Source organism: Oncorhynchus clarkii, chromosome 6 (assembly GCF_045791955.1).
Source record: "Oncorhynchus clarkii lewisi isolate Uvic-CL-2024 chromosome 6, UVic_Ocla_1.0, whole genome shotgun sequence".
NCBI classification, from domain to species: domain Eukaryota; kingdom Metazoa; phylum Chordata; class Actinopteri; order Salmoniformes; family Salmonidae; genus Oncorhynchus; species Oncorhynchus clarkii.
In genome coordinates this window covers 79256429-79270838 of record NC_092152.1, presented here as the reverse complement: position 1 = coordinate 79270838, position 14410 = coordinate 79256429, and the positions used below count along the sequence as shown (strand labels likewise).

At 43.4% G+C, this 14410-nt stretch overlaps 1 pseudogene; it reads right to left on the bottom strand.

Annotated features, from left to right (window-relative positions):
* Nucleotides 1-578: 578 nt before the first annotated feature.
* Nucleotides 579-12618, bottom strand: LOC139412449 (protein mono-ADP-ribosyltransferase PARP14-like; annotated as a pseudogene).
* Between the last annotated feature and the right edge of the window lie 1792 nt (nucleotides 12619-14410).

The following is a 14410-nucleotide window of genomic DNA, read 5'->3' as shown; positions in this document are numbered from 1 at the left end:
CTCATTAGAAAAGTAGTCTTGTTGTGTGCGTGAATGATGTGCGTGCTTTTCATTATTTATCTTCCCTATTGAACATACTATTCTCCATATTAAATTGTATCGTTTATTTAGATATTAGAGTACCTGAGGATTAGTTAGAAACATCGTTTGACTTGTTTGGACGAACTTTACCGGAAACTTTTTGGATTTGTTTGTATGCATGTTGATCGAGTGGATTGCTGAAATCAATGGCGCCACATAAGCATACTTTTTTTGGATATAAAGAAGGACTTTATTGAACTAAACAACCATTCATTGTGTAGCTGGGCCCCTTGGCATTGCAAACAGAGGAAGATATATTTAATCGATATTTGTGATTTTTGTGACTCCTGTGCTGGTTTGAAAAAGTATTTTGATGTGTAATGATTTGTCTGCTGGGCGCTGTTCTCAGATAATTGCATGGTATGCTTCCGCCGTAAAGCCTTTTTGAAATCTGACAACGTGGTTGGATTAACAAGAAGTTAAGCTTTTAAATGATGTAGGACACTTGTATGTTCATGAATGTTTAATATTACTATTTTGTCATTTGAATTTGAACTTCACCGGATGATGTCGATTTTGATCCCGATAACGGGATCGGATCCCTAAGAGGGGAAAGATGAGACTTTGTAAAGATTGGACAGGCACTGATGATGTACCAGTTCCCTGTGCATTAAAGGGGGGGGACCAACTCCATATTAATATTGATGAATTTGGAATGAGATGTTCGAAGAAGTGTCCATGTACTGTTGGTCATGCGTGTATATCAGTGTATGTCAGCCTAATGGAGGTGTAGATTATTACAACACACATTCTAGTGTTCCAATTTGTAACAAGGCTACATGGGGTTATTACTAATGCGACTCAGCACATCCAATGGCAATGTCCGCGATAGGTATAACGCCAGGAGCCGTTTGCTGATTTGACACCTCCGACGTCGCAGAAATAAAAAAACAAAGAAACTGCTATGCTGTTGTCGGTTATCGCAGGTTAAGGCAGAACTGATTGAATCTGGCCCTGAGTCAATGTATTTAAATTGAAATGTTAACCTAATTTCAATCTCCACTGCACTGGTTGAAATGAGATGAAAACAGTACTGCAGGTTTCCCCAACCAAATTTACAGTCTACAAATGATTTGTAATTGTATGCTCTGGCCTCCTGACCAGCCACTCTATAAAAAATCATCCTGCAGCTGAATCTAGTTGATGATCCCTGCTGTACTGTTTGATGATCCCTAACTTCAACATCTTCAGACAAGATAGAACGACCAAAGAGGGCGGTGTTGCAAGCTACTGCAGAGATGACCTGCAGAGTTCTGTCCTACTATCCAGGTCTGTACCCAAACAATTTGAACTTCTACTTTTAAAAATCCACCTCTCTAAAAACAAGTCTCTCACCGTTGCCGCCTGCTATAGACCACCCTCTGCCCCCAGCTGTGCTCTGGATACCATATGTGAACTGATTGCCCCATATCTATCTTCAGAGCTCGTGCTGCTAAGTGACCTAAACTGTGACATGCTTAACACCCTGGCCATCCTACAATCTAAGCTTGATGCCCTCAATCTCACACAAATGATCAATGAACCTACCAGGTACAACACCAAAGCCGTAAACACGGGCACCATCATAGATATCATCCTAACCAACTTGCCCTCTAAATACACCTCTGCTGTTTTCAACCAAGATCTCAGCGATCACTGCCTCATTGCCTGCATCCGTAATGGGTCAGCGGTCAAACGACTTCCACTAATCACTGTCAAACGCTCCCTGAAACACTTCAGCGAGCAGGCCTTTCTAATCGACCTGGCCCGGGTATCCTGGAAGCATATCGACCTCATCCCGTCAGTAGAGGATGACTGGTTATTTTTTTTAAATGCCTTCCTCACCATCTTAAATAAGCATGCCCCATTCAAGAAATGTAGAACAAAGAACAGATATAGCCCTTGGTTCTCTCCAGACCTGACTGCCCTTAACCAACACAAAAACATCCTGTGGCGTTCTGCATTAGCATCGAACAGCCCCCGTGAAAAGCGACTTTTTAGTGAAGTTAGAAACCAATATACACAGGCAGTTAGAAAAGCCAAGGCTAGCTTTTTCAAGCAGAAATTTGCTTCCTGCAACACAAACTCCAAAAAGTTCTGGGACATTGTAAAGTCCATGGAGAATAATGCACCTCCTCCCAGCTGCCCACTGCACTGAGGATAGGAAACTCTGTCACCACCGATAAATCCACTATAATTGAGAAATTCAACAAGCCTTTTTCTACGGCTGGCCATGCTTTCCACCTGGCCACCGATACCCTGGTCAACAGCACTGCACCCCCCACAACAACTCGCCCAAGCCTTCCATATTTCTCCTTCTCCCAAATCCAGATAGCTGATGTTCTGAAAGAGCTGCAAAATCTGGACGCCCACAAATCAGCCGGGTTAGACAATCTTTCTAAAATGATCTGCTGAAATTGTTGCAGCCCCTATTACTAGCCTGTTCAACCTCTCTTTCGTGTCGTCTGAGATTCCCAAATATTGGAAAGCAGCTGCGGTCATGACACTCTTGACCCAAACTGCTACAGACCTATATCTATCCTACCCTGCCTTTCTAAGGTCTTCGAAAGCAAAGAACCTCTTACTTCTACCCCCTCATTTTTCGAACATTCTGTTAAAAATCGTGCAACTTTTCAGCGTCCTGCTACTCATGCCAGGAATATAGTATATGCATATGATTAGTATGTGTGGATAGAAAACACTCTGAAGTTTCTAAAACTGGTTAAATCACGGCTGTGACTATAACAGATCGTGTGTTTCATTGAAAAACGCAAGAAAAACTGCTCTCTGAAAGCTAAAAATAATTTCCATAAGTCACTTCCATGGGTTGTTAAAAGAGGACAAAATGTAATATCGACCTGCATGCAATTCATACAAATTCCACACGATGTCGCCATTGTCGTCATTTTCAATTGAATTTTTTGTTGGAAAATCCATCTATCTGGCTTCCGTTTCTTCCAGTCTCCACCAGGATGTTGTTAATGTGGACATGGGCAGCCATTGATTTGCACACGAGGAGCTATTGAATATACATCGCCCTGTAATCATTTTGATAGATTATAAACGTTTACTAATACCTAAAGTTGGATTACAAAAGGATTTCGAAGTGTTTTGTGAAAGTTTATCGTCGACTTTTTTAATTTAAAAAAATGATGCAGCGTTAAAAAACTATGTTTTTTTCTGAATGACACAGCTTCCATAGAAAGCTATTTTGGGTATATAAGGACCGATTTAAACGAAAAAAAGACCCAATAGTGATGTTTATGGGGCATATAGGAGTGCCAAGAAAGAAGCTCGTCAAAGGTAATGAATGTTTTATATTTTATTTCTGCGTTTTGTGCTGCGTCGGATAAGCAGAGTCTTTGTTTACGTCGCATTCAGGCATTTTCAGGTGGTGCATGCTATCAGATAATACCTTCTCATGCTTTCGCCGAAAAGCATTTTAAAAATCTGACTTGTTGGCTAGGTTCACAACGAGTGTAGCTTTAATTCAATACCCTGCTTGTGAATTTTGATCAAGGTTTGAGTTTAAACGAGTACATTTAGCATTTAGCGTAGCGCATTTGCATTTCCAGGTGCCTACTTGAGACATATGCGTCTCAAGTAGAATCAAGAAGTTTTAACAAACAGATCACCGACCATTTCGAATCCCACCGTACCTTCTCCACTATGCAATCTGGTTTCAGAGCTGGTCATGGGTGCACCTCAGCCACGCTCAAGGTCCTAAACGATATCTTAACCGCCATCGATAAGAAACAATACTGTGCAGCCGTATTCATTGACCTGGCAAAGGCTTTCGACTCTGTCAATCACCACATCCTCATCGGCAGACTCAGCAGCCTTGGTTTCTCAAATGATTGCCTCGCCTGGTTCACCAACTACTTCTCCGACAGAGTTCAGTGTGTCAAATATGAGGGCCTGTTGTCTGGGCCTCTGGCGGTCTCTATGGGGGTGCCACATGGTTAAATTCTTGGGACGCCTCTTCTCTGTATATATCAATGATGTCGCTCTTGCTGCAGTCTCTGATTCACCTCTACGCAGATGACCACATTCTGAATACTTCTGGCCCTTCTTTGGACACTGTGTTAACAACCCTCCAGATGAGCTTCAATGCCATACAACTCTCCTTCCGTGGCCTCCAACTGCTCTTAAATACAAGTAAAACTAAATGCATGCTCTTCAACCGATCGCTGCCTGCACCTGCCCGCCCCTCCAGCATCACTATTCTGGACGGTTCTGACTTAGAATATGTGTATAACTACAAATACCTAGGTGTCTGGTTAGACTGTAAACTCTCCTTCCAGACTCACATAAAACATCTCCAATCCAAAGTTAAATCTAGACTTGGCTTCCTATTTCGCAACAAAGCATCCTTTACTCATGCTGCCAAACATACCCTCGTACAACTGACCATCTTACCGATCCTTGACTTTGGTGATGTCATTTACAAAATAGCCTCCAACACCCTACTCAACAAATTGGATGCAGTCTATCACAATGCCATCCGTTTTGTTACCAAAGCCCCATATACTACCCACCACTGCGACCTGTACGCTCTCGTTGGCTGGCCCTCGCTTCATACTCGTAGCCAAACCCACTGGCTCCAGGTCATCTACAAGACCCTGCTAGGTAAAGTCCCGTCTTATCTCTGCTCGCTGGTCACCATAGCTGCACCCACCCATAGCACGTGTTCCAGCGGGTATATCTCTCTGGTCACCCCCAAAGCCAATTCCTACTTTGGCCGTCTCTCCTTCCAGTTCTCTGCTGCCAATGAACGAACTACACAAATCTCTGAAACTAGAAACGCTTATCTCCCTCACTAGCTTTTTAAGCACCAGCTGTCAAAGCAGCTCACAGATCACTGCACCTGTACATAGCCCATCTATAAATAGCCCAAACAACTACCTCATCCCCTACTGTATTTATTTATTTTGCTCATTTGCACCCCAGTATTTCTACTTTTCACACTCATCTACTGTCAAATCTACCATTCCAGTGTTTTACTTGCTATATTGTATTTACTTCACCACCATGGCATGGCCTTTTTTTTGCCTTTACCTCCCTTATCTCACCTCATTTGCTCATATTGTATATAGACTTATTTTTCTACTGTATTATTATTGACTGTATGTTTGTTTTACTCCATGTGTAACTCTGTGTTGTTATGTGTCGAATTGCTTTGCTTTATCTTGGCCAGGTCACAGTTGTAAATGAGAACTTGTTCTCAACTTGCCTACCTGGTTAAATAAAGGTGAAATATATATATTTTTAATGATCCCTGCTGTACTGGTTGACAATCCTTGCTGCTGAATCTAGCAAATGATCTCTGCTGTACTGGTTGATCTCTTCTGTACTGGTTGATGATCTCTGCTGTACTGGTTGATGATCTCTGCTGTACTGGTTGATGATCCCTGCTGCTGAATTTAGCTGATGATCACTGCTGTACTGGTTGATCTCTGCTGTACTGGTTGATGTACTGGTTGATCTCTGCTGTACTGGTTGATCTCTGCTGTACTGGTTGATGATACCTGCTGTACTGGTTGATGATCTCTGCTGTACTGGTTGATCTATGCTGTACTGGTTGATGATCCCTGCTGTACTGGTTGATGATCTCTGCTGTACTGGTTGATGATCTCTGCTGTACTGGTTGATGATCTCTGCTGTACTGGCTGTACTGGTTGATGATCTCTGCTGTACTGGTTGATGATCTCTGCTGTACTGGTTGATGATCCCTGCTGCTGAATCTAGCTGATGATCACTGCTGTACTGGTTGATGATCCCTGCTGTACTGGTTGATGATCCCAGCTGTACTGGTTGATGATCTCTGCTGAACTGGTTGATGATCTCTGCTGTACTGGTTGAGGATCTCTGCTGCTGAATCTAGCTGATGATCTCTGCTGTACTGGTTGATGATCTCTGCTGTACTGGTTGATGATCTCTGCTGCTGAATTGAAACATTGATTCAACCCGTGTGTGCCCAGTGGGTTGAAACATGTGATTTCTACTACTGTAATTTAACCATTTTATTGTTCTGTAGGATGTCGGGAGTTTACTGTGGACCTGGGCATTTGTTCCCCAAAACCTCCTCACTAAACCCACTGTTCAATGTGACTTCCTCTGTCTGAGACCAAGGCTACTGTATGAGTAATGGTGGATATGGACCCGATGATGCTCCTCGGTCTCCCTATTTGTTGTGTCCCATCACACTGAACAGAACAGAACAGACATTCTGTCCTTGGGCTCTGTAGAACATCCTGTCTGTGTTGTGAAGACATGGTGGGTGTCAGCTCAGTCAACTGGGCTCCTCCCTAAAGACCCCCCCCCCCCCCACACACACACTGGAAAGACTTGGCAAATGCCTTCAGCTCCACTGCTGATGACCTTCAGTCATGTGGTGGTGGTATAGTGGTGAGCATCGCTACCGTCCAAATGCCTTCAGCTCCACTGCTGATGACCTTCAGTCATGTGGTGATGGTATAGTGGTGAGCATCGCTACCTTCCAAGCAGTTAACCCAGGTTTGGTTCCCTGCCACCGCAGCCAAACTCCTTTACAAAGTTGTTACAATGCATTTACACTATATTATATGCAAACTGAAGTCCTAGGATTACAAATGACTGCAGCACTGCACCACCAGCCTGTGTTTGAGTTTATGTACTTGAAGTTCTAGTGTGTGTGTGTGTGTGTGTGTGTGATTCCATATGGATAGACAAGATAAGGTTTTGTCATTCATCATTTGACCAATGGGGCCCTCTTCAGGTTAGGAAGCTGTACTATCACAGCTCTGCAAAGGCCCCAGATCAGATTGTGAAAGTATCAAAATTTAATCAGCAATTCAGATTCAACAGCAACAAAAAATATTCAGTAACTGGGGAATCATTAAAAAGAGCATAGATAAATGTCTACCAAACCGACTGTAACTGAACATTAATCAAACACAGGAGATTGGAGATCTTTCCGTAGAGCAGAATAGTTATTTATTAATTCATTATACAGAGAAAATGGAAATTAAGATTTTTTTGCTGACACAATAGGTTACACAACTACCCACTACTCACACAAAATAGTTTATTTTATTATTATCCTCAAAGCAGTAGATTTGTAACCAAAGTTATGCCAGTAATGGTCAGTATCAGGGCTGGCTAATGTTGTCTAATCACATACATGGCTGTAAGTTTAAAGACATTTAAATAGATATATGAAATACATTTTTCACTATGAAGGATTGGTGTTTATAATAAATACGTGTATTCTGCAATTAAATTGAATGAAATGTTATAAGGAACTCTGGATAATCCTGCACATCATTGAAGATTAAAAATGTGGTTGGATTGGAGGTGTTATCTGTTTGACAGGGGGAATACTCCAGCCTGGGTGTCTCTGAGTGTCGTCTCCAACAAGAACCATGGCCAGGTACATGCACTACACCCCCCTAAAGGTTTGTCAGGGGGAATACTCCAGCCTGGGGGTCCCTGAGGGTCGTCTCCAACCAGAACCCTGGCCAGGTACATGCACTACACCTCCATAAAGGTTTTTCAGGGGGAATACTCTAGCCTGGGTGTCTCTGAGGGTCGTCTCCAACCAGAACCCTGGCCAGGTACATGCACTACACCTCCCTAAAGGTTTGTCAGGGGGAATACTCCAGCCTGGGTGTCCCTGAGTGTCGTCTCCAACAAGAACCCTGGTAAGGTACATGCACTACACCTCCCTAAAGGTTTGTCAGGGGGAATAATCCAGCCTGGGTGTCCCTGAGTGTCGTCTCCAACCAGAACCCTGGCCAGGTACATGCACTACACCTCCCTAAAGGTTTGTCAGGGGGAATACTCCAGTCTGGGTGTCTCTGAGTGTCGTCTCCAACAAGAACCCTGGCCAGGTACATGCGCTTGAACCCTTGTGCATCAGGTGGGACGTGTCCTCTTGGTGAAAACAACGGGTATACGGCAAAGTAAGATCCTGTTTGGGGTTTTAGGCTGGGTTTCTGTACAGCACTTTGTGACATCAGCAGATCCTGTTTAGGGTTTTAGGCTGGGTTTCTGTACAGCACTTTGTGACATCAGCAGATCCTGTTTAGGGTTTAGGCTGGGTTTCTGTACAGCACTTTGTGACATCAGCAGATCCTGTTTGGGGTTTTAGGCTGGGTTTCTGTACAGCACTTTGTGACATCAGCAGATCCTGTTTGGGGTTTTAGGCTGGGTTTCTGTACAGCACTTTGTGACATCAGCAGATCCTGTTTGGGGTTTTAGGCTGGGTTTCTGTACAGCACTTTGTGACATCAGCAGATCCTGTTTGGGGTTTTAGGCTGGGTTTCTGTACAGCACTTTGTGACATCAGCAGATCCTGTTTGGGGTTTTAGGCTGGGTTTCTGTACAGCACTTTGTGACATCAGCAGATCCTGTTTAGGGTTTTAGGCTGGGTTTCTGTACAGCACTTTGTGACATCAGCTGATCCTGTTTAGGGTTTTAGGCTGGGTTTCTGTACAGCACTTTGTGACATCAGCTGATCCTGTTTAGGGTTTTAGGCTGGGTTTCTGTACAGCACTTTGTGACATCAGCTGATCCTGTTTAGGGTTTTAGGCTGGGTTTCTGTACAGCACTTTGTGACATCAGCTGATCCTGTTTAGGGTTTTAGGCTGGGTTTCTGTACAGCACTTTGTGACATCAGCTGATCCTGTTTAGGGTTTTAGGCTGGGTTTCTGTACAGCACTTTGTGACATCAGCTGATCCTGTTTAGGGTTTTAGGCTGGGTTTCTGTACAGCACTTTGTGACATCAGCTGATCCTGTTTAGGGTTTTAGGCTGGGTTTCTGTACAGCACTTTGTGACATCAGCAGATCCTGTTTAGGGTTTAGGCTGGGTTTCTGTACAGCACTTTGTGACATCAGCTGATCCTGTTTAGGGTTTTAGGCTGGGTTTCTGTACAGCACTTTGTGACATCAGCAGATCCTGTTTAGGGTTTTAGGCTGGGTTTCTGTACAGCACTTTGTGACATCAGCTGATGTAAGAAGGACTTTATAAATACATTTGATTGAATTTGAGTGTCTCGTTCTGGACTTGTTCATTCTACCAATATGAGAAAACGTACAACAAAAAGTTTGAAAGTGATATATTTTTTACTGAAGTGCCACAAAGGATTTTATGGACAGTAAGGAAATAACAACTGACATCTTCAACTGGTTTAGACAAAATTGCCAGCTAGGGAGTTGAGCTAGGTAGTGAAATTCAAGTATCAATTTACATAACCTCTTGCTTTTACCTCCAATATTCTCCAGTAACAACATGATCCTAAGTTTCCATGAACCTTAACGTGAACATACTTTAACCATGGTCAGGTTGGTCCCCGTCTTCACATCCTTGTAGTCCCTGAATCTTGGAGACAGATTGACCAACTTTAAGAGGGAACCCTTCATGTCGTCCCAGTGTGTCAGCACTAAGATGTCACCTGGACAGAAGAGAGACAGTTTGGTATTTTAGTGAACAATTCATGACACAACAAATGCTGTCATTAAAAAAGTATAAATTCTGTACATATTCCTTCAGTACAGGCGCCTGAGTGGTGCAGCTGTCTATGGCACTGCATCTCAGTATAAGGGGTGTCACTACAGTCCCTGGTTCAAATCCAGGCTGAGTCACATCCAGCTGTGATTGGGAGTCCCAAAGGACTGTGCACAATTGTCATTGTAAATAAGAACTTATCTTAGAACTTGCCTAGTTAAATAAAGATAAAATATTTATTTAAACTAATTATTTCAGATCTCACTGATGTTAATACTTTAATTTATTTATATATTTAATTCATACAGATGAGAACATATAATAGTCACCTTTCAGTTCTTTTCTCAATAACTCCATTTCTCTTCTGCCCTTTATGTTGGAAGCTTTTCTGTACAGGACATTAGCCTCATTATCAACATTGTGGTCTTGGTTTTGCCATCCTCCCAGACTGCTCAACAGGTAGACTGATCGTCTGACGTTCTTTCCTTTCCACAACCATCTCCCTGATGATTCCGTCTGCAGTAAGCAAATCACGGCTCAGGCCCTCCAGACAGATCAGGGAGTCGGGGCCCTTCATCTCCAGGCGGATCCTGACAGTCAGCTCCCTCTGCATGGCCTGCAGCTGCTCCACATCCGCCTTGCTCAGCTGGCTGATGTGTGGGTCCTTGATGATTCTCTCAGTTTGCTCCTTCATGATAAGGTTTTCAACCCAGTGCCGGGTACGACTCACAGCCTGGGGGATCTCTGCACACAGCTGGAACACAGTTGGAGCAAACTCCTCACCCTTAATGACAAAGTTCTCATTGCCAAAGCTTCCATCACTGGGTCCCATAAAGACGTCTATTCGGTGGAAGAAACGGCAGGAAAAACATCAACACCATAATAAAATTGTGTACATTTAGACGTCACATTGTCTTCTACCTCACACACTTTCATATTCACTGACCTTTGACCTTGGTGAAAACGTTCTCCTTCACTCTTTCTTGTCCCCTTGGTAGCCGACTCATAACAGTCACACACTTGTTCTCCAGTATGTAATCCTCCTGCAGAAACACCACACATCCATGCTCCTTCATCGCCATGGATACAAATATGCTCTCCTGCTCTTGGAAATACTTTCTTGCTCCAGACTTCATGATGATGAGCTCATCAGTGCAGAAGGCAGCCGCCATCTTCTGAAAGAATCCCTTGGCCATCTTGACATAGAGACAGGCCCCTGAGAGGACGATTCTGAGCCTTCTGGGGTCAAAACGGACATTCACCTCATCACACTTTTGGCAAAATGTCTCCAGTTCTGATATTTTTTCTCATTGGATGAATTTAACTTGGACTTGACACAGACAGCCACGTCGACTTGTAAGTAGTTTTCAACAAAGTCCTCCAGAAAGTTGCTGACCTCTTTGACCTGGTCCAGAAAGGTCCAGACCTCTTTGACCCGGTCCAGAAAGGTCCAGACCTCTTTGACCTGGTCCAGAAAGGTCCAGACCTCTTTGACCCGGTCCAGAAAGGTCCAGACCTCTTTGACCCGGTCCAGAAAGGTCCAGACCTCTTTGACCCGGTCCAGAAAGGTCCAGACCTCTTTGACCTGGTCCAGAAAGGTCCAGACCTCTTTGACCTGGTCCAGAAAGGTGCAGACCTCTTTGACCGGGTCCAGAAAGCCAGAGAAAATAATTCTGTCTCTGCTCTCTGGATGGAGCTTGTTCAGATCCTTCCACCCAGGTATCCTCAACACATCCTGATCCTCCACCACAAGGCTCTGCATGGACAGGGCAGTCTTCACCATCTGCTCTGCGTCAGTCAAGGATTTATCTGAGCTGCCAGTCAGAAGCACCTGTCCACCCTCCATGCTATACACAGCACTGATGTGCCAAGCGTAAACAGGTCCTGGGACATCTCCATACTGTCCACTGACCTCAGGAAGTCCAGGATGTGAGGGTCCAGCTTCAGCTGCTTCTTCCTCATTCTGTGCTTCCTCTCCAGGATCCAGTTCTGCACCTTGTTACACCTTTGCGACAAGACCTGAGAGAACCAGCTTCTTGGTGTCGTCTGTAAGAGAGACCCATATCTGGGTCTTCGTCTTCTGCGCACTTCAGCAGAACATGGCAGGGGACACGTCCATCTCCTATGAGACCCTGTCCCTCTGCCTCTGTATGTGACTCATGGCCCTCTTCATGAGGCTCTCCACCGTCCGCCTGAGCCGCTTTGTGTCTTCAGCCAGGCCAGCCGCTGTCAGAGCCCCTCTGGATGCATCCATCAGCAGGACAGCATCCTCTTTCACCACCGGGGGAACTTGAACAACACTCAAAAAAGTTGCATATTGGGCCGTGATGTCATGGAAGACGTTCAAGGCTGTCACGACTCCCACCGAAGGTGGCTCCTCTTCCTGTTCGGGCGGCGCTCGGCGGTCGTCGTCGCCGGTCTACTAGCCGCCACCAATCCCCTTTTCCTTTTCTGTTTGTTTGGTCTTATTGGTTGCACCTGTCCCTTATTTTGTTTCTTGATTCATGTCTATTTAAGCCTGTTAGGCCATTTTTCTGTTCGTCAGGTTGTGCGTGTTAATGTTCCAGTCCGTTTGTGCCCTGTGTTGGGTTGGACTATTTTCTGTCCATTTTCGCCCGTTGTTTTGGGTGTTGGTTTTGGGAATCCTAATGAAGTCGGTTTCCCCAGTATCCTCTGCTCTCTGCTTCTGACTCTGCACCCACCACTCCTGGCGTTTGTGACAAAGGCATTCTGTTTCCATCCGTCAATGTGTTTGTTTCCGTTAGTCCTTTTTGCTTCAGCGGGTTAGGTGGAGGGCTGAGCTTGTCCTCAGCACTGTCAATGTCCACCTGACTGAAGGGGACCTTCATCTGCGATACGTCATTTTGGGTATTATTATTATTATATTATTTGTTAGTCAAACTCTAAATAGTTTATATTAGACAAGGAAACTATGGAGCTGCGACCTACCATTGGGTTTGTTGAAGGTCACAACTGCTATGTTTGTCTCTCTGATGATCTCCAGAGAGAAGTTGTTTTCCTCCAGGCCAGAGATTGTCTCCACCAACAACACCAGCATGTCTGGGGACATGCTATCAGGAACCTTCTCCACTACCACAGCAGTGCTATGAGGAAACTTCTCAGCACCACCCTGATCTCCAGGCCCGAAATGAGCTACACCTGAAATATCTGGCCTTAAATACACTCGATATCCACAAAATGAATGATTCAACACTCAAACTTAGAATTTCCCTAAATACCCAGTAAAATACATGTTAATTTCTCTCTGTGTCATTAGGCCATCATAGAACAGTTGTGAAATAACATCAACAAGAGAATAGTGTTACCTGAAGATGTCTGACTTGTTGCACCAACCTGGAAAATGTGTAAAACAGACACAAATAACAACAACAGATCAAATCAGTGCTTTAATTAAATCTGGTAAATTATTTTGTTTGTTTTTGGCCATATCAACATTAGACTGTGTTACATGATACAGTTTGGAGCGCTATCAAACCGCAGGGTGATGTTATAGCGATGAGGACCATTGTATATCCTTTGTGTCGAGGCCCTTAGACACCTGTAAACTGAAGTACCGAGAAAGGCCACTAGATGTCATCTGATAGTTAACTGGTAACTTTGAACGTTTCCAGTAATATACCCTCCCTTTGCAACCCTACGCAGCTCTCATGGTGATGTGGCATCTGGAAATATAACTGTCCAACATCACTTATATTCTTCTGTTTAATAACAATTTGATATTTTTTCATTGTTTTATTATTAAACATTGACAGAAGATTGTTCTCTGTCAATCTCTGTTTAGATGGGCACGGCGACAAAAGCAACCCGCGATTACTTTTTATTGGTTGCCATATTAGTTAGCAAACAAGTGCTAGGTCCGTTTCACGTTACACATTACAGATAGCACAATGGGTTAGTTTGTTTGTTGACTAATATAAATATCACTAACCAACAAATGTGTGATCAAACCAACACCAACAATGATGATGACATGTTCAAAAGACAGTCCATCTACTACAGTATCTATAACACCAAAGCTGCAGTTGGTAGGGGTGCTGAAGGTGCTGGTGCTGAAGGTGCTGGTGCTGAAGCTTCTGCAGCACCTGAAAAATATGCCTTTTATTTAGATTTTTTTTACATTTTTGTTGGATTTTTTTTCCACAACGTAGTGTACTGGGCCTTTACTAGTCCTGTATTCGTGGACCAATATATCTCTCGACATATATATTACACCATTTACTACACATAATACTACACTATTTACTACACATAATACTACACCATTTACTACACATAATACTACACCATTTACTACACATGATACTACACCATTTACTACACCGTTTACTACACATAATACTACACCATTTACTACACATAATACTACACCATTTACTACACATAATACTACACCATTTACTACACATAATACTACACATAATACTACACAATTTCTATGCCGCACTAATGCAAAAATACTAAATATGTACACGCGAATACAGTAGTTACGTGAAATGGACATGTCGACTCTCAGGCTTCATTCATATATTAGATCACACAACTAGCAGCCTAACATATTTAGGCTGCTCAACATAACGTCTCCACTAGAAAACAGAACTTTATTGAGTGGCTTCTATAAATTGAAATGCTGACTATCATGTGTAGGCTACACGCGACGGCTCGACGCGCGTCCTACATCAATGAAATATTTTGTTGACTTTGAGAGAACTTAGAGTTGATTATTAAATTGCAACAAATGCAACAAGAAACGTTTAGATTCATGAGTACATTTCAACATTTTCACTGGCATAATTATGTCTGTTTTTTCTGATGGCATTATATTCTTTTAAATATAATTTATG